The sequence below is a fragment of the Macaca fascicularis genome, chromosome 17 (genome assembly GCF_037993035.2).
Source record: "Macaca fascicularis isolate 582-1 chromosome 17, T2T-MFA8v1.1".
Classification (NCBI taxonomy): Eukaryota; Metazoa; Chordata; class Mammalia; order Primates; family Cercopithecidae; genus Macaca; species Macaca fascicularis.
In genome coordinates this window covers 66,892,646-66,916,860 of record NC_088391.1, presented here as the reverse complement: position 1 = coordinate 66,916,860, position 24,215 = coordinate 66,892,646, and the positions used below count along the sequence as shown (strand labels likewise).

The window sequence follows — 24,215 nt, the reverse complement described above, 5'->3', positions numbered from 1 at the left end:
GAAGTACAGGGAGTCTGAGCTGCAGGCCCGAGACTCCAGCAAGGCTGAAGGGTGGAAAATGAGTCTTTTTTGCTTTGCTACAAAGAGTCACAAGCTGATCACTGGAAGCAGAAAATCACCATTCCACAAGAATACAGATTTTAGTGAGCATCTGAATGGCTGGCATTAACCCACCCCCAGAGCAACAGCCAGCAGTAACAGATTGTCCCAACAGCCAGCCAAGATTTCCAGCCAAACATGAGAATCAGAGAGACTCATTTCTCATATTTTCTCTAATTGGACAGGATATTAAAACACTTCAGCAATGTCTTTGAAGAACAATCATTGTTATTATTAATTTTCATTGCACCCAACACCCTGTCAAGCATTGTAAAATTATTCTGTCTTGGAGGGAACTGCTTTAGAACACTTTCCTTTTCTCTATGCAGGTTAAATGTATTGCCCAAGGTTACAGAGCACACCATCTCTGGAAGCAGGATTAAAGTGGTTCACTCTTGAACTCTTGGTCCACTGCATTACATTTAACACCAAGTCCATGCTTTTCCAAGAAAAGCAGCATTGAACTTATTCCAAAATTCAAGAATATAGCATTTTTAAAGAGTAGCCATAGTTAGTGTAACATACCAAACAACTACATTTTGTCTGACAGTCACATTTCTCTACGGTTCCTCATAAAATCATTTATCTAAAAAGTTTCAGCTTCCTGCTGAATTTGAATAAAATGCTATGCAGAAATTCTAAAACGCAATGGTGTTTTGGATTCTTGGCAGCTGGCTCTTTTGCCTATTACCTAGTGTCTACCCGCCGGATGGGAACTGGGATGAATTTACCCCACCCATCAGTCATGTCATAAAGGCATCTGGTCTTCAAGAGTATAAAGGGATTTGAGTCTTCATTTTATGCTTCTTCAACCATGTTGTACAGAGGTAGGCAGATGGTCTTTTACAGCAAAATGACCACATATCTATATAGTGTCTTCTGTTATCAGACATTCTATTCCATGTTGCAGGATGAAAATCAGAAAAACTGTCCCAGATGGATGTTCTCATGCCTTTAAAATATGGTCAGATCAAAATTGTATTGCTTTTGGACAAAACTCTAAATCAGAAAACAGATAACATGCGAACTTTGAATTAGTATGAAGTTAGATTGTGTTTCCATGCATGAAAATAGCATTCCTCATCTGGTTATGTTTATAGCTTTATCAGATAAGTATAGCTCCACAGAAATGCCCTGTTGGGTGTAAAATGACTTATGCTCCCTACATGTTTCTTCATAGCAGATGCTGTATCCTGCCCTCCATTGAAAGCCCTAGCTCACCTCATGCAAATGTTTGTCGGTAAACACATTTTTTACAAAATAAGAACTTATTTACATTTACAAATATGGTTGCATCAGGAAAAGAAAATATTCAAGAGCATTAATTCTTAGCACTTTTGGGGAAATCTTATTCTTTCATATTGCATTTTCAGATCATCCGCTTTTACCAGGGGTCATCTATTACATCTGCCATTTTTTATTTGAGACAGTGGAATAATTTGGCACATCCCTAGGTGCTTCTTGGTCACCGCCTTCATGTTATTTATCTCTATCACCATAATTTTTCTCCCAGGATACTAATTGTCTGTAAGAAGTTAAAGTTAACAGGTTCTAGTTCTGACTCAAGATTCCACCAAAAAATTCTGATATTCTATTCCTTACAGATCATGTAATACACATCGACATATTGATCTTATCCAGACTGACTTCCCTCACACAATTTCTTTCTCCCTCCTCCTTATCCTGAGATACTTAATTAAGGATGATTGTATTTTCTCTTTCCTTCTTAGAAGATTAATTTTTAGGGAAGTCTTTATGTTAATCAAATTAATTATTTGCTATTTTTATTATATAAATTATTCTGTGTAGTAGACAATAAACACTTTGGATATATTATTTAATAATAACACAAAAGTCCTCATAGTATCCCAATATTGCAAATGAGGGAACTAAGCCTTGCAGAATTGAAATGTTTTGCAATAAGCATGAGTTCTTAAGGAGGAGCAGTGGGGTTATGACCCGGATAACTCCAGAGCCTTGTGGGACACAACACAACCCCTTCTTTAGCATTTCACTGTCAGCTCTCCATACTGCTCTTCCTGGCACCATGGGTGTTGTGCCCTGGAAGCTGCTGGTCATCATCTTGGTGGTTTCACTCCTCAGCTTTACCCCTTAAATCTGCCATGAGTGTATCATTATCTGACTTCTGTATCTAGGGCTGAAGCACTGTACGTTTCAGGCATATTCTTTATAATTAAAGAATAAAGTTAGTGATGTATCAACACTTACTTTCTGAGGCATAAAAAGGGGAGTTCCGGCCGGGCGCGGTGGCTCAAGCCTGTAATCCCAGCACTTTGGGAGGCCGAGACGGGCGGATCACGAGGCCAGGAGATCGAGAGACGATCCCGGCTAACACGGTGAAACCCCGTCTCTACTAAAAAATACAAAAAAACTAGCCGGGCGAGGTGGCGGGCGCCTGTAGTCCCAGCTACTCGGGAGGCTGAGGCAGGAGAACGGCGTAAACCCGGGAGGCGGAGCTTGCAGTGAGCTGAGATCCGGCCACTGCACTCCAGCCCGGGCGACAGAGCAAGACTCCGTCTCAAAAAAAAAAAAAAAAAAAAAAAAAAAAAAAAAAAGGGGAGTTCCAATTTTACCTGCAAAATGACTGTAATTGTGTCGTGTTCTATATAAATATTTGCTTGTGTCACTGATAATAAAAACAGGATTCGAGAAGATCAAGATAGGTTACAGATAGCCAATAGGTAATAGGTTCCTTTCCACATCCCAGGAAGACTACTTCCTGCATAGACCTCAGTCCTTTGACCCTATGGATGAGCCATTCCAGTGGCCTTTGGTCACTTGCTATGACCTCACACCCACTGGAGGAAACAGAACAAACGTACACCCACATGTGCAGTTTCTTGCCAAAAGGACTGCATAAATTTCTCAGCTCACAAAGTTTACCAATATACATTTTACTCAGAAGAAATAGCATCTAAGTAGTCAAACAAAAATCTGATCCTTGAGAAAACTCCAAATGTCAATAATCTCCTCCTCTAATAAACAACAGCTCATGGAAATTAAAGAAGCTGCTTATAAAAGACAGGTTGAAAATCATAGTGAATTGTCTGTATTCGACACATTTGCAGAAGCTAAAAGTGGCTGAAGTATCTTTCAAACGGATAATTTTGTTTTTAATATTCTCCTGCACTATAAAGGGTTCAAGCTTCTTCGGCCAGTATGCATAGATGTTTTGAATCACCACTCATTTGGTTTGCAAAAAGCCCAGACTTCTCCAAGGATTACCCTCCCCCGTATCTGAATGTCATCAGGGATGTTCACTTGTAACACTAATATTCCCCAGGCTCTGCCCAGTATCAGGTCATAACTAAAGTCCTCAAATAATTAAAGCTGAACAAAGGAACCTCACACTTTCTTATTTAAATTTAAGTTATGGGATATATGTGCAGGATGTGCATTATTTTCTCTTTCTAATGCCAATTCCTTGGACTTTCCATCGTCTGCTGTCAGACCTCCAGTTTTCACAAGGTTCTCGGTCATAAAGAAACACTTTCTTCTCCAAATATTCAGCCTTGAAGAGGATTCCACAGTAGAGAGACTTGGATGCCCATCCATCAGGATCTTGTCATTTCTATAAGGAGGTGAGCAATCTGGGGTGCTGCATCAGAGGGTGGTCAAGTGCAGCCCTGCACTACAGTTGGAATTATTGTTTATTCTGGTCCATTCTACTGCAATTATCTGTACACACATGTGATTTTTCTCTCAAGAATCATATTGTACCTCCTTGAAACATGGATTTTTGAGCAGGCCTATCCGAATCCTTCAGCCATGGCTGGTATCTCTTACTCCGCCATGTTGGTAATGTCTTGTCTGCGTATTTCTAAACTCTACATATAGGGCTCTAGCCAATTAGGAACAGTCTAGAGCTTTTCTTCCAAGAACGCTTTGTCATTTAAATGGCTTGTCTCCCAGAGTAGAAAGAGGAGTTCTAAGAGAGTATAATAACTAACTTCATGGGTCTATTTAAATTTCAGCCAAATGCCCTCCCCGTACTTCTAATAATTGACGATAACTAATGAAGTCATTTTAATTCACAAATATTACTTTGAGACAGAAAGTTGTCAATAAGTAATCAAAAACTTTTTTGTAATTAGGATTGGAGACACAGTTTTATCAAGAAAATCACATATAGCAAGAAAGAACACGTAAGGGGATGGATAAATACAATAATTAATATCATGTATATACCTTCTCAGAATAATCAAAATTACTAGTAACCCCTCTATAAACTATTGGTAAATAATAGTTTAGATTAGAGCTGGAAATAGATTAGAAGTAGAGCTGGAAATATTCCAGAAATGTTTCTTGATGTTTCCTGTTCACCAATAACAAGTTTGTGTTCTCCCCTTTTTAGTATTTAATGAAATTTTCATGAATTTAATGCAATTTGTAATTAATTTATAATTTTATTAATTGATTAATCATTTATATATCTACTTCTGGCAATGATAGACTGAGTAGTGTAGGCCAACTCTCTTGCTCAACCAGAAATATTAAACCAAAAAATTGCTTAAAGGCATCAGAGTGCTAAGTTAGTGAGGACTATCTGGATAAAGAAATAAACCCAGGTTGTTGAGCCTGGCATTTGAGGCCAGGTATCTACAAGCATATTGGCCGATTTGAGAAGAGGTGCTGAAAGTAAAGTTACTGGCTGGGCGCAGTGGGTCATGCCTGTAATCCCAGCACTTTGGGAGACCAAGGTAGGCGGATCACCTGAGGTCAGGTGTTCGAGATCAGCCTGGCCAATATGGTGAAACCTCATCTCTACTAAAAATACAAAAATTAGCTAGGCGTGGTGGTGGGCGCCTGTAATTCCAGCTACTTGGGAGGCTGAGGCAGGAGAATTGCTTGAACCTGAAGGGCGAAGCTTGCAGTGAGCCGAGACTGAGCCACCACACTCCAGCCTGGGCAACAGAGCGAGACTCCACCTCAAAAAAAAAAAAAAAGAAAGAAAGAAAGAAAGAAAGTTGCTAAAGCACTCTAGTGTTCTTTCAGAAACAAATATAAGTTATTTCTGGAGGATGATACCATTATTTAAGATTTCAAAATTAATTACAAATTATAGATACAATATTCAGCATTCAATCAGAAATGGCCGGGTCCATGAGTAAACAAAGCAATGTGACTGCAAACTAAGAGAAACTCACACAAACAATAGGAACAGACTCAAAGAAGACCCAAATAATGGAGCTATCAGACATAGATTTTAAATATCGTTACCCCAGTCAAAGAATAAAAAACAAGACTGATGTTGGCTGGGCATGGTGGGAGGCACTTGTAACCCAGCATTTTGAGAGGCCAAGGCTGGAAGATAGCTTGAGTCCAGGAGTTCGAGACCAGTTTAGGCACATAGGGAGATTGCCCCTATGAAAAGAAAAAACAATTAGCCAGGTGTGGTGGCGTATACCTATAGTCCCAGCTACTTGGGAGATTGAGGTAAAAGGATAGCTTGTGCCCAGTAAGTCAAGACTACGGTGAGCAATGATTGCACCACTGCACTCCAGCCTGGGTGACAAAGTGAGACCCTGTTTTACCAAAAAAAAAAAAAGAGAAAGAAAGAAAATGGAAAGAAAAGACTGGCTGGGCACGGTGTCTCATGCCTGTAATCCCAGCATTTTGGGAGGCCAAGGTGGGCACATCATGAGGTCAAGAGATCGAGACCAGCCTGTCCAACATGGTGAAACCCTATCTCTACTAAAAATACAAAAATTAGCTGGGTGTGGTGGTACACATCTGTAGTCCCAGCTACTTGGGGGGCTGAGGCAGGAGAATCGCTTGAACCAGGAGGTGGAGGTTGCAGTAAGCTGAGATCACGCCACTGCACTCCAGCCTGGCAACAGAGCAAGACTCTGTCTCAAAAAGACTGAGGTTGGTGGTGGTAAACTAAAAGTAATAAATAAGAGACAAATAAAAATGCTAGCATTTTTAAATTAATAACGATAGTGAATTGTTTCATAGCACATTAGACAGAGTTGAAAAGAGAATAAGTCAAGTGGAAAATAAATAAGACATAAAAACACATAGTTTGAAGCATTGAGAGACAAGAACAGAAAAATAATACAATAAATGAAAAGCTTACAGGACAAGTGTAACATGTATGTATTGAAGTCCAAGAAAGAAAAGGAGGGGAGGGGAGAGGAAGAACTGGATAGAAACGATTTTTAAAAACCAAGACACAGTTTCAAGAAATCCTACAAACTACAAACTATATCAACACAAAGAGAAGCATACCTAGGTGTATACCTGTAAAACTGCTGTAAACCAAAGACAAAGATGAATTCTTAAAAGCAGCCACAGGAAAAGAAAATTGACATACTGTCTTAAAAGGAGAAGTAATTCATTCCCTAGGACTGATTTTGAAACAAAACAATAGAAACTAGAAAGTGCTAAAACTTCCAACATGGAATTCTATACATAAAAAAATAAAGACGACATTTAAAAAAATTAGACTAAAACTAAGATAATTTATCACCAGTGGACTGTTCCACAGAATATAACAAAGGAAGTTTTTCAGGCAGAGAAGTGAGGCCGGAACTAGAAATACATTAATTAGGAGAATATTATGAGATTCTCAGTGGGAGATGAGGAAGACTTAGGGGAAAGGATTCTTTTGACACAGGAAATCCTGTATTAAAAGAGCTACATACACACATACATACATACACACACACATACACACGAATACACCAGGATACCACAATACTAATAGAGGAAAGCAAGAGCTCCCAGGAGGTAAGATGTCTACCACAGAGCCTTTAGCTATGCCTTCAGTAGAAACTCAGTTGGCCTATGAAAATTTCCTAATGTAATACACAGCGTAGCTCTGCAGGGACATCCAGAACTTGCAGTTTGCAGAACTCATAATTAGCTTGGCTCAAATCCCACTTTCAGGATGCTAATGATGCATATTTCCCCTATTCCACAGCAATAAGGGCTTCCACTTCTAACTCACTGCTGAGTCGCACTTCCACCTTATTACCTGAAGAGGCTGCTGGCCAGCCAAGACACACAGAACACGATCCAAAATCCAAGCAGCAGAGCCAAGAGGCACCATTTGGGAAACAATCCAAATTAGTGACACCATCTGCCTCTCCTTCTAATAATGTCATACCACCCACCTTGCTTTTAAAAAAAATGGAAAAATATTTTAAAGGCCACTTAAAAATACAAACTGAATCCATCCTATTGTGTTTCTACTTCTCCCATCCCGGCAATTCCACCATTCAGTTTCCACTGATCCCATCAGCCCATAACAGAAAACCATGAACTTTGGCTAGAAATCAGTGATTTCCTAAGACCCACCATCAACTTCCTTAGCTTTGCTGGTTTAACTCACTTAGTCACTAATCCAGTACGAGTTAAACTTTAGGTCAACTCCAACTTCAATTTCTTTCTCTGACTCCTCCAATTTTTTTGTTCATGGTTTTGCCTCTGCTCAAATCATTGGGTCTTTGCTTTCTTACCTCCTGTCCCACCACTTTCCTTATTAACTTAAGAAAAACAAAAACAAAACACTCAACATAGCAGAGGCCTGGGAAGGGGCCCAGCCTACTCCTGTTCAGTTTTAGCTATTATAAATAAGAATGTTAAAAATTTGGGGGCAAAATATAATAATTTTTAAAAGATTGGCTTTTGGTGTTTTGCCCAAGGAAAATATTATGGAATACTGTAATATCACTTTTGACTGCAGGTATCAGGCAGGTTTAATGGTGTTTGTTGATGCAATTTATCTGGAAGAATAAAGACTATAACAAAGAGACAGCGAAGGAGAAGACGACTGTGTGAGCCAAAGTTTTGAGTAAGAGAATGACTTAAGTTCTTCACAGCAATGTGCAGGACTTAGGAAGTAAAATGAGAAAAGCAGAAAAGCAGAGCACTTGGACTAGAGTAATGGTGAAATCTACTCCAGATGTTGGGCCACCGATCATTGTAATTGTGAGTTATAGCTGAATTCAAAATAAAAATAATATGAAATTAACCTAAATGTCCATCAACAATTATAAAAAGAAAATTTGGTTGTGTGTGTGTGTATATATGTGTGTGTGTGTGTGTATATATATATATGTATGTATATATATATATGTGTGTATATATGTATATATATATATACACACACACACACCATATACACACACACCATGGAATATAACTCAGCCATAAAAAAGAACTAAATTATGTCTTTTGCAACAACATAGACGGAACTCAAGACCATTATCTTAAGGGAAATAACTCGGACACAGAAAGTCAAATACTGCATGTTCTAAGTGGGAACTGAATAATGTGTACACATGGGGGCATAGAAAGTAGAATAATAGACATTAGAGATTGAAAGGTGAGAGACCAAGATGGAGATGAGAGATGAGAAATTGCCTAATTGGTACAACGTACACTATTCAGGTGATGGTTACACTAAAAGCCCAGACTTTACTACTATGCAATATATCCATGTGACAAAACTACATTTGTATCCCATAAATCCATAAAAAGATAACAAAATTTAAATTAAAGTAAAATTTATTATTAAACAAAATTTAAATTAAAATAAATTTAATTTAAAATTAAATTAAATCCTTACAAAAACAAAACTTTGCCTATTTGTGAGCTTAGTTACAGCACATCGTTTCTTGAGGAGAGATTTTTGTCAGGGACTTTCATATTTTAAATAATATTTAAAATATAATTGAATAAGTTTTAATAAATTGCTGTTAAGAATAAGTCTATTGGCTGGGCACAATGGCTCATGCCTGTAATTCCAGCACTTTGGGAGGCCAAAGCGGGTGGACTGCTTGAGCTCGGGAGTTCAAGACCAGCCTGGGCAACATGACAAAGCCTATCCCTACAAAAAAGAAAAAAGAAAAAATAGCCAGTTGAGGTGGCACACACCTATGGTCCCCACTACCTGGGAGGCTGAGGTGGGAGAATTGTTTGAACCCAGAAGATCAAGCTGCAGTGAGCTGAGAAAGCACCACTGCACTCCAGCCTGGGTGATGGAGCAAGACCCTGTGTCCAAAAAAAAAAAATTAGACTGTTCAGCAATGTTGCATATTTCAGCTATGTCATGAACACTATTGGGATAAAGGTTTTTTTTTTAATTTTGAAAAGATCTTTGAAAAGAGAAGAGAAAGTGTGAGATCTGATATAAGTGTTGGGCTGAGTATTTTAATCTGGGAATAAGGCTGTTGCTGAAGAACATTCTGTTTCACAGGCCTATATGTACATAAAGAAAAAGTAGAGGATAAACCTCCAGATTTGGTAAATATTATAGAAGCAGAATAAACCTCCATGTATGGTTAATATTATAGAAGATAATATAAGACTTGGGTACAAGATGCTCCACTGCAGAAGAAGATGGTATAAAAGATCATCCCAGAAAAAGATTGAGAAATATGCCACATCAATAATGTGTACAGCACGGTTAGTACAAGTCTATAATTTAGCATGGCCTATAAATTTGGACAGCTTAGTTTAAATGTAAATATAAACATGCCAAATATAAAATTTCAGTATAACTATAAAAATGATTAAGCTGAGAAGAGGGTGAAGGGCAGGTTAATATTTACTAAACCATTCAATCAGTATATTGTGTTCAGTGGCATTTGTTCGACTATCTCTCCCTTAAGTCAAACTAAACAAGATGATAATATTAAGGGAGCTACCCTTCATAGAGCTCTTACCACCAGGCACTATACATATTATTTTTTAATATGCATTATCCCATTTATTCCTGACAATAAATGTATGACATCTCCATTTAGCAATGAGGAAACTAAGGCACAGAGAGGTAAACTTACACATAGAGCAAAGACTGAAATAAGAAATTACTCCAAAGCCTGTGCTGCTAAGCCTTCATCATATCGCCTGCATTCCACTGCTTTCCAACTTCCTGTGGCATTAATAACGACAGTGAGAGCAGCAAGAATGGGACAAAAGAATAAGGAAAGAGTATTAATCAGGACTAGATTTGATTCATGTAACAGAGAACTTAAAACTGATTTTTAAAGACAAATGTATTTATATCTCATATGAAAGAAATGCAGAATTCAGCAGTTCGGGGCTGGTATGTCAGCTTTCCACTGGCCAGCAACCATTCTCCCACCTTGCTGTTCCACTATGCTTATTAACATGTTGCCTCATGTCTCAAAATGACTGCTTTGGCTCCAGTCAGGGAGCATGTAGTAGAAAAAGACAATGGCAAATGGTGCCCACACTGTCTTCTAAGAAGCTTCCTGGAAGCTTCTGAATAGCATTTCCACTTACATCTCATTGTTCACAACTAAAACACATAAACACGTCTAGCTATATGGAAATACTAGGAGATGTAGTCTTTATTTGCAAAGTCATGTAGATAATTTAAAACTGGTTTTTCTTACTGAGAAAATATAAAATAATATATTTGGTGAAGGCAAATGGCAAGATATGATTTGAATAATGACCAGATATAGAGGTAAAAGAAAGGGAGGAGCCAAAGAAAGAGGCTTCAAATGTTCACATTCTTGCTGATAAGAGGGAGAGCATATAATGCCTTTAGCAGCAGTAGGGTAGAAAACAGGAGAAGAAACAAACTGGAGCAAGAGTACACAGGGAAGATAAATGCAACTGTAGAATTACAGTATGGTGGCTGAATTATGAATGGAAATTAAACAAATCATTATTACAATGGGGTTTTTCATCAGTTACCGTAGAAATATGATTCTGAATCCTTTTGCAGCTTGTAAATATTAAGCATCCAAATTAAAAGTATTTTTTTCCATAGGAGCACATTTTGGAAATACAAGTCATTCAGAGCAATCATAAACACTCCAAACATTATTCTTCAGGCTTATTGATTATCGCACTTAAAATAACATTTTAGTTCTTTAATAGATATTGAGAAGATTTCGTTTTGAAAAGAAGAAAACTGAGCATTCTTAGAATCTAAACTAGCCAATCCCAGAGTGAGTCACTGAGGTCAGTAAAACAAACAGCCTTTAGCCCAAACCCAAGGAAATGACTTTCAAGGAGACCAAGTCGGGTAACATGAGCATGGAGTGATTAACCTGCTTGAATTATTTGTCAACTGAGATTTCATGTGTTTTGCTCATCTCACCAGCATAGAGAAATTAGCCTACTAGAGATTGGCCTTTGGCCAGATGTACAGGACATTGTTGTCTGCAGTAGATGCAGAAAATATAAAAATGCCGTCAGATCTTTCCCTACCTTCAAGTCAAGAAGCTTTTCCAGGACAGGGTCATGTCTTCCTCATCTTTGCTTCCCAGCTGCTCAGCATATCATCTGTCACAGAGCAACTTCTCAGTATACGCTGAAAAATATTTCTGAAGTGTTCTGCTCCAATCAGAATTTTGCCTTGCCTTAAGGATCTGAATAGCATCATATCAGCATTTGTATTCCTGGACCTGAAAGAAAATGTAAAGTTCTTCAGATCCTACCTAATGAGACACAGCCATCCTTCAGTGTCATCTTTGTACTGAAGAAATCTGCAGCTGCATCAACCTTTCCATATGCTAAATGCCTTAATCTTAATGCAACTTTGGAGCACGTAAGGCGTTCTCTGATTTACTGGTTCTAACGCAAGGTCAATGACACAGTAGCTGTGAAATAAGTTATGAGAAGAAAGGGTTTTCCAGCTAGCCCTGGGACTCAAATGTAGTTCAAACACTGTTACCTCTAATGTAGCCTGATGTCTCCAGGAATGGGAAAAAAACATGAAGAGCTACTCCTCTGACAGTTTCATGTTGATTGTTCTCCATTTGTTAGTTTTGTCTCATTGTCTGAACTGTAAACTAGAAAATTTGGATAATTCTCTACATAATACTCCATTTTATTGATAATTTATAAGTAAATTATTTAAATATAAGTTTTTAAAATGTATGATTTTTACATATAAGTAATACTTTTTACTTTCATGTACATTGAAGGCAATCTCTATACAGGAACATACAGAGCAACCATGTTCTTATTAACGGCTGTGCACTATTTTGGGGACATATGTACATATAGACACATATGCACAAATACATATATATGTATATATGCCATAACTTAAACAATTTCCTATTGATATACATATTATTTTGATTTCACATGAACTCAAAATGGAACTCAAATAATTCTGCAATTATCCTTTTACAAATATACTTTTGTGTGAAGTGTCACTGTAGGATCAACAAATAAGCACATTTTAAATTTCTATATTCTTGCCCGATTTCTTACCAAACCTGTGGTACCCATTTCTATTCCATTCAACAGTGTGGAGGGAGCCTTGTTCCATACTTTCTTCTATTCTTTATTTAGACAGTACCACAGGTAAAACATTGTAGTATCTCAGTGTTTTAATTTGCATTCTTTGACTACAGAAATTGAGCAAACACTCAGGTGTTAAGTGTTTTAAGTTCATTTAAGCTGCTATAATAATTTATGATAGACTAGATGGCTTATAAACAATCAAAATCTATTTCTTACAATTCTAGATTGGAAGTCTAAGATCACGCAGCCAGCATGGTTGGGTTCTGGTGATGGCTGACTCTGGTTCATACATGGTTCTCTGAAGTGGGATTTTGAGAGCTACAGACACTTAATACCACTAAGTAGTTTTCCACAGCAAGGGAGCACTACGGTTTCAAAATACTGTAGGGAGCAGTCCATGTATGAAACTGGAAGCCTCCTGGGTGTCAATGCTCAACTTCGAAGAGTTGCTAGAACCTCTGCAGAAACCGAACTACAATTTGCTATGACCTTCGTTGTTTTTTTTTTTCCTGCAGTGAACCAGGTCATGCAGCCTAACAGACTTCCCCAGCAAAAGATCTTGAACTTTTGGAGTATTATTGCCAAGCATTTTGTACTGTGAGCTAGAATTTTGTAATTATATTTTCTAATAATTTATTTCTGATGTAAGAGAATGCTATTGGTTTTTACACGTTAATCTTGTATCTCCATTAAAATCTCTTTCTAGTGGCCTTTTCATGTCATCTATAATAAAATGTCATTTTATCAACTTAATAAAAATAGTTAATTTTCATGTCATATGTGATAAAAATCTATTTCTTCCTTATATAGCTTATTGCTTTTTCTTCCCTTTTTATGTTGACTGGAAGTACCCGGAAGATATTGAATACTAATCATGGCATGTGTATACAAACTAAAAGGAAGGATTATATTAAATTGTCCAAATAAATAAGTTGACCTTTAAATCTGTTTGCTATTGTGAATGTACATATACTTTCTTTTTAGGAGCACCAAAGGACAAACTTTGCCAACTCCATGCATAGCAGCACCAGAATGCAAAACTCCACCAGCATGGAGTTTCAAAAATTCACTTCCCACTACTTCTTTGACCAGAGACTCCACTGCGACTTTTCTAGCAGGACTACGCACAAAATAAACAGAGCTCCAGCCCAAGGCTCTTTAGTCTACCACATAAAACCAGGAAGGAGTGTTTCTACCTCTTCTATGGAAATTCACTACAGCCATCAGTTGCACCATTGCAATTGGGTGCTTCCTACTGGATGCAACGCATAGTGAGTATTAATACGTGCCAAGCCCTGTATGTTGGTTGGCACTGAGGAAAACATGCAGTCCGGTAAGACATGATTCTAACATGTAAATGTTAATCACCCTTTAGAAGTAATAACCCATGTAATGGCAGGTATACTAACACTTTACATGTTTTTCTCATTTAATTCTCAAAACAATATTTTATGCCCACTTTACAATAAAGAGGGTAAACCTGACTTGTCTTCTACCTGTGACTGATATTATGCAGATATCCAATGGCTTTCAGTTACATCCCTTGAACACAATTTTTAACATTTGAAAGTGTTTATAATCTTCTCTTTATTCCATATGCTCTGAAATTTCATGGTAATGCACACGTATATTTTTCCCTTCTTTGCAGGGGGTGACATTCATTCTCTTGAATACTCAGGTAATTTTCTCGGGCTGGAAACTCATGTCTTTGGTTCTAGAAATAAAAGTTAATTGTTCTCTTGACAATTTTCTACCTTATTTCCTCCTCAGTCTTTCTGAAACTCTCTTTATCTGGATATTTGACCTCTTCCACTAACCTTTTACATCTTCTATCAATTTTCTACCTGTTTGTCTTATTCTTTGGGGGAAATTGTATCAACTTTATTATCCAAATGTTTTGAACTTTTTATTTGTCATATTTTCAGTCTCCAAAAGTCCTTTTTCTGTTTCTTTTTATTGCACCCAGTCTTTACTCCGTGAAGACAACGTCTTCTTTTCCCTATCTCAGGATATTTTTTGAAGTTTTGTTACATTTTATATATCGTCTCTTTTACCTCTAAAACCTTTTCCTTTTGTACTTTTTTGTATTAAAAACTCTTCATAAAGCCCTAAAAAGTAGATGCATAGTCCAAGCGTATCAACTGTCATCCTAATTTCAAAATTACTGGGCTGGAGCAATTTCCAGGCACACTTATTATCAGTACTTATAAGTCTTCTTGAGCTAGTTTCCCCAGAAGAAAATCCCAATGTCCTGCCTTAAGTATATAAACATGGCTGTCTGGTTTCTCAGAGGCAAGTGGAATAACTTAAATGGGATATTATCACTCAGTGTATACACTTTCAATATATCCTTTACTTTTAGTATGACTACCTAAAGTTCAGGTACGCCGGGAGTCCCCAGTCCCTGAGTTCCTCTTATACAACATCTCCAGAGAGCATTCAGTCTTCTGTTTGGGTAAGGCAGAAGCAGTCAGGCAGCTCTGAGGAGTGAAATAGGAATCCTGTGTCTCTAAAATGCTTCTTATGCAGACATTCAACCAATCTTACTGTATATAGCCTCTCTGTGGCCCCCATGACCCCCACTTTCAGTGGTGGCTCATTCCTTCAATTCCTGGGAATTTCTGTGGCTCTGCCACAAGAATCTACTTGCATCTTAGTCCCTCACTGACAGCTTTCTCTGGTCTGTTGAATCCGTTACCACTGCACTATGTGCTTTCCAATTTTCAGAGTCTTAATGCTGTACTTTCCTCTCTCTTCTCTTTGTCTTTATATTATTGCCTTTTGCATTTCTTTTTCTTTCATTTTAGTTGGATTTTGGTGTTTCAGGGTTTACATTTGAAAGGACAGCTGGGATCCACACTTATCTCTGCTCCTTCCTGAAACTCCAGCGTATTCTTGGAGGGTAACAGTTTCTTCCCTTTTCTGTCTCATTTTCTACCTCGTGTGGAATACAATAGAATACCCATGGAATAAACTTTTTCAAAATTTTACATGTGTGTATTTTAACTTTTTGTTTTGAAATAATTTCAAACTTACAAAAAAGTTTTAAGAGTAGTAAAGAGAACTTCTGTTTATCTCCTATCTAGATCTACCAAATTTTAATATTTTGCCACACATGCTTTATCATTCTTACTGAGAGCTAAAGTATAAATATTTATGTGTATAATTTACTTTTTCTAAACCATTTGAAAGTGATCCATACATCATGCCCCTTTTTAAGCTTGATACTTAAATATGTATTTCCTAAAAACAAGAAAATTACCTTACATCATCAGATGATTATCAAATTCAGAAAATTTTATATTTATGCAATACTTTAATATACATTCCTTTTTCCAATTTTATTCATTGATCCAATAATGTATAACACTTTTTTCCTCCAGCACAAAATCTAATTTAAGATCACATATCAAATCTGTTGTCATGTCTTTCTAGCCTCTTTCAATCCAGAACATTTCCTTGTCCTTTGTCTTTCACAACATGGACATTATTGAAGAATATAGTATTTTATGGAGAGTTACTCAATTGGGGTTTGACTGTTATTTCCTCCTGAGTAAATGGAGCATCCTTAGTTTGAATACTCCATAGATTATGTTTTATCCTTCTCAGAACAATGTATCTGGAGGCACAGGATGTCCATCTGCCACTAATTAGTGTTAATTTTAATTACCAAGTCAATCTGTTGTCCAGTTTCAGCACAGTATAGCTGCAACATGGGCATTCTGTGAGGAGACAACTGAGACTAGGCAAATATCCTACTCTTTATTAAACTTTCCTCCCGAGTTTTAACACTCACTGAAAATTCTTATTTGAATCAGTTTTTAGTATAATGGCTGCAAAATAATTACTTCTTTCAACTTTACCTTTTGACGTTATACTCATATGTGTTATGAGAAATTAATCTAAATTTATTCTTTTTCAAGTGGTTATCTGTTTGTCTTAACATCAGTTATTTTTAAAGTTCATTTTTGTACCAGTGATTTGATATACATCTTTTTCAAATAATTTTCACCTGAGGTTGGTTTTATTTCCAGAGTTGCATTCCACTGGTCTATTTATGTGCCAATACCACATACTGATTTAATTATAGATCTTAATTTTCAATGTCTTCCTATTCGTGTTAACTTTCACATGAACTGTATTAGGGTTTCCAAAGAAGTAGAACCAATAGGATATATACATATATACATAAATAAGAAGGGATTTATTACGGACATTGGCTAACAAGATTATGGAGGCCAAAGAAGTCCCACAATCAGCTGTCTGCAAGCTGGGGAAGCAGGAAAGCTGGCGGGGTCATTCAGCCTGAGTCCAAAGTCCTGAGAACCAGGGGAACCAAATGTGTAACTCAGTTCGAGTCTGTAAGCCTGAGAAATGAGAGCCTTTGGTGTAACTTCTGCAGTCAAAAGACCCAAGAACCAGGAACCCCAATGTCTGAAAGCAGGAAAAGACGGATGTCCCAGCTTAAGAAGAGAAAGTGAAATCATTTTTCCTCTGCTTTTTTGTTCTGTCTGGATCCTCAACAGATTGATATTGGCCCACATTGTGGGTGGGGAAGAGGGCTATTTACTCAGTCCACTGATTCAAATTCTAATCTCTTCTGGAAACACCCTCACTGACAAACCCAGAAATGTTTTACCAGCTGTCTGGGTATCCCTTAACCCAGTTAAGTTGGCACGAAGTTAATCATCAGGAGAACTTCAGTACCAACATGTCTAGCTCCAGGAAAGAAAGAAAAACTTACTGGCATTTTTATTGGGATTACAATAATGTATAAGTAATCTTTTAGAGAGAACTGACATCTTAATAATATTAAGGCATCCTAACCAAGAACATAGGATGTCTTTCCATTTGTTCAAGCCTACTTTTGAAACATTCAGGAGTATTTCATAGATGTTATGAACACTTGTTAAATTTATTCTTACATATATTATTTCCTCTTCACTATCATAAATGGAATTTTCTTTTTATAACTTCTGGTTGTTTGTGTACATGTATGCTATTGATTTTTGCTTGTTAATTTTATATCTAGCTACTGTGCTGAGTTCTTTTATTGTTTGAGTTAGATCTATTTTGATTCTGCAAAGTTTTTCAGGTATACTATTTCATCTTCAAATAGAGATAATTTTGGTAGGTTTTTTTTTTTTTCAATCCTATGCCTCTAATTCAGTAGTCCTCAACCTTTTTGGCATGAGGGACCAGTTCTATAGAAGACAATTTTTCCATGGATGGCTGGGGGGGAAGATTTCAGGATAAAACTGTTCTACGTCAGATCATCAAGCATTAAATTCTCATAAGGATCATACAACCTAGGTCTCTTGCCTGTACAGTTCACAATAGGGTTCACTTCCATAAGAATCTAATACCACTGCTGATCTGACAGGAAGCAGAACTCAGGTGCCATATTAGTCCATTTTCATGCTGCTGATAAATTCATACCCGAGACTGGGCAACTTACCAAAGAAAGAGGTTTAATGCACTTACATTTCCACATGGCTAGGGAGGACTTACAATCATGGCAGAAGGTTAAAGGCATGTCTTACATGGCAGCAGACAAGAAAAGAGAACTTCTGCAGGGAAACTCACACTTACGAAACCATCAGAACTTGCGAGACATATTCACTGTCATGAGAACAGCATGGGAAAGACCTACTCCTATGACTTAATTACCTCCTACCAGGTCCCTCCCAGAATATGTAGGAATTCAAGACAAGATTTGGGTGGGGACACAGCCAAACCATATCAGGTAGTAGTGCTCGCTCGCCCTCCACTTACCTCCTGCTGTGCAGCCCAGTTCCTAATAGGCCATGGACTGGTAGCAGTCTGTGGCCTGGGGTTGGGGACCCCTGCTCTAATCGATTTCTTTTGCCTGATTGCATTAAGTACAACCTCCAATATGGTAAATAGTAGTGGAGACAGTGGACATTCTTTGCTTTTTCCTGTTATTAGTGGAAATGCCTCTCTTTCCCTGCTTCTAATTAAGAAAGTAGCTTTAGGATTATGTAGGTATTTAATTACATCAAGGGCTTTTTCAACAGCTATGGGGATAATCATAATTTTTCTCCTTGGTGCTATTCAAGTGGAAGTATCAGTGATGGTGGTGATTAGGGAAGAATAAAGGTTGGTGCATCCTTCTCCTTTCCTTCTACAGGATCCTTAATTTCCCCTTTAAGTTCATTTCTTACCCTCTTCAACATCTTTAAGGGGCCACCACCCTTTCTCCATTACCTTTCCTTGTTCTCCAAAAACAACGACCCTTTCAGGTTGTCACCTATGGCCTCATTCACTTTCAAGCCCTTTCCTTATAGCTGGTGCTGTGAACTGCCAAATCCCAAATATATGAGTTCAGTATTTAGGCATTAATGTTAGACTTTTTCTTCCTGGCAATGAATTTTGTACTTTATGCATGTGCTCTGTTTTTCTCATCAGTTTTATGGAGTCTCTTCAGACTCTGCTCTCTGCATACACTAGCTGAAGTCACCACTGAAGCTCTATTGGTACGTCTGTTGGGATTTGATATTTATTTTTTTTTTGCTTACAGGTCATTTGATTTTTGTTGTTTTTTTCCTAGTAATACTGAAAGTATGAGTTACATACAGTTTTATTTGCACTCCCTTGTTGATCTTAGGGTTTTTTAAAGAATATGTTGAAAATTTCAGATCCATGTGGGTAACATTGTGTTCCATACCCAGAAGACACAGACTGTGGTTTGGACAATTTACTACAAGTGGGTATTACTTAAAACACACACAACACACACACACACACACACACACACACACACACACACTCCTTGGGAAAAAGTAGTTCTGAAAAGAAAGGCAAATGATGGTGTTAAAAGAGAATTTAAATGATAGAAAGTAAAAACTGGTTCACAAGCTTAGTATAGGATTCTGAGGCAAAGAAAATGTCAGTCCAGCAGCGTTCATAGCTTCAACCTGAAAAAATCCATAATATATCCTATCAAGAAATAGGAAGAAAGCAATTTATGACAATACTTTGTCTAGCATTCCAGCCAGTGGAAAAATTACCTATCACGTTAAAGATGAAACTATAGCAAAGATCATTTGAGTAGCTTCATCAATGCATTTACCACGAAGTGCTTCACAAAAATGTTTGCTTCCTTTCCCTCAAATTTTATATCTATCCAACTGCTCATCCTCATACCAGCAGTTCACCAACCTTCCACTTTCATAGAGTTGACTTCAGTAGAAACTCATTGAGAGTACAGAGAAAATGCATATATAGTTGGATATACTTTCTTGCATTTGATGTGGGAAATGTTATGCTTCATTGATATTTATAATTTTATAAATGTTTCTATGTATTTATAATTTGAATTCTATATATTCTTTAAAAATCTCAGGATAGATTCCTTAAATACCCATCATTCCTTTTTTCATCTTAAATCTATTGTTTTTAAGCTTTACTGGATAACAATATTCTTGGTCTTTTGGAATGTGGGGGGGGACCTGCTTTATCTTAATCAATATCCACCCTGTGCATATACTTCATGTGCTTTGATTACAATGTTTTTAAGCCTTTATTTCTCTAAACTGAAAATTTCTCCCTTGTGAATTATTCTCATGAAATAACGAGATGAAACTAGGAGATGCCAAAGCCACGGTTCTTGAAATGTTAAAGGATTATCTGTCAGAGAAAAATGTAAACAAATAAAGAAAACAAAAATGAGGAAGATAATTGAAGTAAAAGTATTAGAAAAGAAAAAATAGTTTTCAAGGGATGGGAAGACCTTCCCAGTTTCTTAGTCATATTGATGATTTCCTTTATTTCTTCCACATTTTAAGAAATATTGTACATTTTCAGGTATGTGCTTCACTAATTGCCTCCTGCAATATTGACTGAGACAGAGAGCAAACACTCACAGGTTGCTAAAGAAAACTCTAGAGAATTAGCCTCTAGTAGAAAGTTTTCAGGCCGGGCGCGGTGGCTCAAGCCTGTAATCCCAGCACTTTGGGAGGCCGAGATGGGTGGATCACGAGGTCAGGAGATTGAGACCAGCCTGGCTAACACGGTGAAACCCCGTCTCTACCAAAAAATACAAAAAAAAAAAAACTAGTCGGACGAGGTGGCAGGGGCCTGTAGTCCCAGCTACTCGGGAGGCTGAGGCAGGAGAATGGCGTAGACCCGGGAGGCGGAGCTTGCAGTGAGCTGAGATCCGGCCACTGCACTCCAGCCTGGGCGACAGAGCAAGACTCCGTCTCAAAAAAATAAAATAAAATAAAATAAAATAAAATAAAAAAGAAAAAGTTTTCTTTCCAACATGCTTTATGCCATCTTTTCTGAATGTGGTCATACTAGATCTTTCTAACCAGCATGCAAAAGGCCATATTTGACTATTTGACTAATGTATATGTTGGACTTCCATCACTCCAACCAGAAGTGCATTTAATAGTGTAACCCTCTCAGTTTATTACAACCTGTCACTGAAAATGGATTGCCCTACTGCTGCAAAACTCATGTTCAATGCATTTTCCTGCTGCAAAACTCATGTTCAATGCATCAGCATAAGAGTAACAGCAACAGCTGATATAAAACCATCTTACTAAATGAGAACAACATAAAGGTGGGATGAATGGCTAAGGAATTACTTAGAATAAAGAAACTAGGCACTTTTATTATTTATTTTAAAATGACATAAAATCGTATGTATTTATTATGCACAACATGATGCTTTGAAGTATATACACGCATTATGGAATGACTAAAGCTAGCTAATTAACATATACATTGCCTCACATAGTGTAACAAGCCAAATCCTTTTAGCAAATCTGGTGAGTAGTATGTGATGGTTTCAGATCTTTCTGAAATAGAAATGGCATCTTACTCTGGTTCAGCATTCACCCCCATGACCAATCTTTGTACATTATCACCCATTCCAATCCATTTCTGACACCCAAAAGTGCAAAAGGCCAGTCCCTTACCATAACTTAACATCTAACCGCTTTCCTATTTCTTACTACCACAGTGTACCAATTCCTTGATGTCATGAAGTGCTGCGGTGTCTTAAAACTTCTCCTCTCCCAAGCTATTATCTCTTTGGTATTTAAATTGCTTCTAACAGTATCTAGCTAAAATATAATAACATTGCTTTTGTTACATAATTTTATAAGTACCTTTTGTTTATAATAAATGATCTTAAATTTATATTTAAAACAATAATATATAGTTTCTAAACAAATTGATTTAAATGAAAAAGAGATTAAATATAAAGAACGATCTTAAGTAAATAATACCAGGTATTATATAAATGCAGAAAAAAATGCAAAGATCATACTCAATAACTGACATTTTGGAAACACCTGTTTAGTGGAAAGACTACCTGGAAGATCTCAGAAAAGTTATGTAACTTTCGTGTGTATCAGTTTCCTCACCAGTAAAAGAGGAATTTGACCTCAACAGTCTTTCTTAATGGTAATAGCCACCAATACATGATCAATTTTAGGAGTCAGACTTTTCATTAAGTGCACTATATAGAAATGCTCCCTTAATTTAACCTCTCAACAACCATGCAAAGACAATACCATCACTCTTATATTACAGATCGGAAAACAGACCCAGTAAGATGAAGTAAAATTTCTAATACACCACAGTTTGCTATTCATGTATTAAGTGATTATAGTTTTTGCTTTACTTTTAATGATAAAAACCACAATTACTTTTGCACCAACCTAACAGCTTAGGCCCGAGCCCATGTTTGTCTGACTCCTAAACTATGTCCCCAGCCTCCTGAAGGTAGCTCACAGACCCTATTGCAGTACTAATGGGAACTACTATCCTGTCAAATCTTTCTAAGGGACTCAATTCCCTGAAGTTGTATTAACAGGAAGTAATATAACAAAGGACAACATATTTTCACATTAAGAAAATTGTAAAATCGAAAAAATAATTTATGGTATAAAATGTGGAAAGTACAGAATTGTATAAAGGAGAACACCTCCTTGTTTTTGTCCCACGCATGTCTATTCAACTGCCTAACCCAGTCCCTGGAGCAGTGAGTTCTCAGCAAAGGATGAATATTTTTTCTTTTCTTTTTGATTGACAAATAATAATCATATATATTTATGGGGAAAATGTTTTGTTACATGTATACATTGTAGAATGATCAAATTGAGCTAGTTACCAGATTTATTATCTCAAATTTTAATCATTTCTTTGTGGTGACATTTAAAATCTTCTTTTAGCTATTTTGAAATAGACAATGCATTATTAGTTATAGTCATCATGCTGTGCAATAGAACACCAGAACTTTTTCGTCCTGTCTAACTGAAATATTGTACCTATTGAAGAATGTCTTCCTCTTCATTCTCCCCCCATCGTCAGACTTTGACAGCCACCATTCTACTCTCTACTTATATGAATCTGACTTTTTCAGATTCCACATGTAATTGAGGTGTATGGTATTTAGCTCTCTATACCTGGCTTGTTTCACTTAACACAATGTCCTCTAGATTCATTCATGTTGTCACAAATCACAGAATTTCCTAGGTATTTTGAGGCTGAATGGTATTTCATTGTGTACATATACATTTTTAAAGTTTGTCCTCAATTGACAGACACTTAGATTTTTTTCAATATCTTGACTACTGTGAATAATGCTGCAATGAACATAAGAGTACAGATATATCTTTGAAATATTGACTTCAATTCCTTCGGTTGTATATTGAGAAGTGGAATTGCTAGATCATATGGTAATTTTATTTTTAGTTTTTTGATAATCTACATACTGTTTTTCAAAATGGCCATACTAATTTACAATATCACAAATAGTGTATAAGGATCCTCTTTTCTCCACATCCTAACACTTATCTTTCATCTTTTTCATAATAGCCAATCTAACAAGTGTCAGGTGATATCTCGTGATTTTAATTTTTTAAATAGGGTTGTTTTCTTGTTGAATAGTTTGAGTTCCTTGTATATTTTGGATATTAGCCCCTTATCCAATGTATGATTTGCAAATATTTTATCTCAATCTGTGAGTTGTCTCCTCTCTATTACTTGTTTCTTTTGCTGTGCCAAAGTTTTTTAGTTTGATGCAATCTCATTTGCTTACTTTTGCTTTCATAGTCTGGGCTTCGGGATTTCTATCCAAGAAATCCCTGCATATACCAATGTCATGGAGCTTTTCCTCTCTGCTTCCTATGAGTAGTTTTATAGGTTCAGGTCTTACATTTCAGTCTTTAACCTATTTTTAGTATATTCTCCTATAATGGATGAGATAAGAGTCCATTTTCCTTCTTCTGCATTTGGATATCCAGTTTTCCCAGAACCATTTATTAAAGAAACTGTTCACTCCCCTTGTGTGTTCTTGACAACTTTGTCAAAAACCAATTGACCATAGATGTGTGGGTTTATTTCTGGGCTTTCTGTCCTATTCCATCGGTTGATCAGTCTGTTTTTATGCCAGTACCATGCCATTTTGATTACCTTCGTAATGTATTTTAAAATCCAGTTGTATGAACAAAGTCTCCAGCTTTGTTCTTTCTGGTCAAGATTGCTTTGGCTACTCAGGATCTTTTGTGGTTGCATACAAGTTTTGGATTTGTTTTTTCTATTTCTGTGAAGAGTGACATTGGAATTTTGAGAGGGATTGCCTTGAATTTACAGATTGCCTTATCAATTAAATATTTTCTGATAACTTTAACTCTTCCTACAACCCCTGCTGCCTGTTTAGCTGACATAAGAATAACAAGAGTACTATTAAGCACCTACTATATCTAAACATGCTGCTTGGTCATTTAATTCTCATACCATCTTTATGAGACAAATACTATTTTTATTATTATAATTATTCCCACTTTATAGATAAAGATACTGAGGCTTAAAAGGCT

At 36.8% G+C, this 24,215-nt stretch overlaps 1 long non-coding RNA gene across 1 annotated transcript in view; it reads right to left on the bottom strand.

The window, feature by feature from the left end:
- LOC123569744 (uncharacterized) overlaps window positions 1–11,398 on the bottom strand; it is a 405,471-nt gene extending 394,073 nt beyond the window's left edge. The window contains exon 1 of the long non-coding RNA XR_006693529.2: window positions 11,317–11,398. This is a non-coding gene — a long non-coding RNA (uncharacterized lncRNA). The remainder of the gene's footprint in view (window positions 1–11,316) is intronic.
- Between the last annotated feature and the right edge of the window lie 12,817 nt (window positions 11,399–24,215).